The sequence below is a fragment of the Paramormyrops kingsleyae genome, chromosome 1 (assembly GCF_048594095.1).
Source record: "Paramormyrops kingsleyae isolate MSU_618 chromosome 1, PKINGS_0.4, whole genome shotgun sequence".
NCBI lineage: Eukaryota > Metazoa > Chordata > Actinopteri > Osteoglossiformes > Mormyridae > Paramormyrops > Paramormyrops kingsleyae.
In genome coordinates this window covers 4,817,044-4,819,417 of record NC_132797.1, presented here as the reverse complement: position 1 = coordinate 4,819,417, position 2,374 = coordinate 4,817,044, and positions in this window count along the sequence as shown.

Sequence of the window (2,374 nt, the reverse complement as noted above, 5' to 3'; positions counted from 1 at the left end):
GGCTCCCTGAGCCGCTCTGGATAGGGCGGGGGCGGGGGTGGGTGGTGGTTTTGTGTCTGAGGTGGAGCAGGTGGAATGGGTAGGGATATTACGAGCCCGCTGAGCTTGGACTGCAGGCAACAAAACAGTATTTTCTCATCTTATTTTTTACCTCCATCTTTTACTCCAAATTATATCCTGTAACAGTATGTCTCAATGAAGACAGTTCTGAGAATACATTGTGAATACGGTGTTACGAGCGCGTCTAGGGTTCGGTCGTACAGAATGGTGCGGTGAGCTGCGCGTGCGCGGGACGGGGGCGCGCTTCGTTCCAAGGAAAGGAGAGCCCGGGGTGTACAAAGGGAAGAGCGAAGTGTGCATTTGGGAGAGACTGGGGAAAGACCTGCACCACAGCAACACGGAGAAGACCCGCAGCCACATGAGGAAAGAAAGCAAAAAAAAAAACAAAAGAATTACTTACCTCCCTCTCTAAACAAACACAATTACAAAAAAGGTGGCATGAGTGCAAAACACACACACATACACACACAAACATACACATACACACAAACACGCATATACACACACAAATATATACAAAGAGCGATGGGGCTCTGGTTATAAATTCTTAGTGTGTCCACAGCCACATGCTCAAATACTGATTTTCTTTTTGGAAATCGGAGGCCTGTCCTTTGTCCGTCTATGTACCAGAGGCTCCTTAGCACTGTGGTTTGTGCTCAAAGCCTGAACAGACCTGGGTTCGGCCCCCAGTCCACGGACGGGAATCTGCTTCGCTCATCCCTACGTTCCGCCGCTTCTCAGATAGTTTCTGTCAGTGACAAAGGAGGCCGTGTGAGTGTCCTTCTCCCAATGTCACCCCCTGGACTCCTCGCCAATGGCTGCTACTGCTTTTATTGTTCCTCTCTTTGTTTCTAGAACATTCCTGTGTGTGTGCACGCGTGGCGAGGCGAGCGAACAGGCCGGGTTGCACTGTCAGAAAATATTATTGTACCCTTTGAAGGTACAATTGCTTGATACTGGGGCTGTACCCTCAAGGATCCGCCAGTTGTACCCTTAGTCACATGTAGGTAAGTACCATTGGAAGTACATGAATGCTGTTTGTATCTTGGGGAACAAAAGTTGTATTTGGGCTGGACTGTTTTTTCTGATAGTGTCGCGTATCATTGTGTCAGCTTCAGAGATTGTCCCGATGGGTCCATAGGCGCATATGGTACCCACTGATGGGGTGGGGTGCCCAGTGGGCAGGGAGGGCACCATGTCAGGCTGCTGTGGGGGCAGAGGAAACCCACTGTACACACTGCATGCCTCGGCATCCCACTCGTGGAGGGGGGGAGGGGGTCACGGAGCGAAACAGAGAGGGACCCGTGGTCCATATTTACCGTATCCGGATCTGCATGCTCCTGCATTTCGGGCAGAATTCCGGATATGGGATTTTTAAGCCTGAAGATTTTCCCACAGAGGCCCCGACTTGCGGACCGTTGGTCTTAAAATTTTCCGAGCTTTGAATTCCACGGCCGATTAGCGGAGATTGTGCCTCGGGGATCAGTAAGCCAGGGCAGCCCCCACCACGGCAGCCCCCACCACGGCTCTGCTCACGCGCCACCACTGGGGCCCCTGTCCCCCGAGCCTGGGCCCCCGGGGCTTCTGGGAAAAGGGCAGGGCGATGCAGTTGCTATTTTCCAAAAAGGGCCAGCTGGGTGTCTCTTGGGGGCCCCAACCATAGCAGCAGCTGGGTGGATTATCTAACTCTGTGGGCAAGTCTGGGGGGTGGGCAGGGAGACCTGGCCATGCCAAGAGGGTTTGGGAGGGGAGCCCTGGAATTAAGAGCTTAAATCAGTGAAGCCCATCGGACACCAGCTATAGGAGCTAGGGGTGTAATTCTTCAGGGATCACGTCCCAAATGACATCATAGTGATGAGGCTGGTGGCCTCCCAGCAAACTGCTCCATTCACTAAAGGTGTGTGTGTCTGTCTGTGTGTCTGTCTGTGTCTCTGTCTCTGTGTGTGTCTGTGTGTGTCTGTGTGTCTGTCTGTCTGTCTGTCTGTGTGTGTCTGTGTGTCTGTCTGTCTGTGTCTGTCTGTGTGTCTGTCTGTGTGTGTGTCTGTGTGTCTGTCTCTGTGTGTGTTTCTGTGTGTCTGTCTCTGTGTGTCTGTCTGTGTCTCTGTCTCTGTGTGTGTCTGTGTGTCTGTCTGTGTCTGTCTGTGTGTCTGTCTCTGTGTGTCTGTGTCTGTGTTGTGGGGACCTTTCCAGCTCCCACAAGGGGAAATTCAATTTTATAAAAATCTGTGATTACAATCAAAAAACTAAAAATGCCAAAAGTCTGGTATTTTGTTTCGTTGCTTGTGATTAAGTTTAGGGCTGGGTGGGGGTTAAA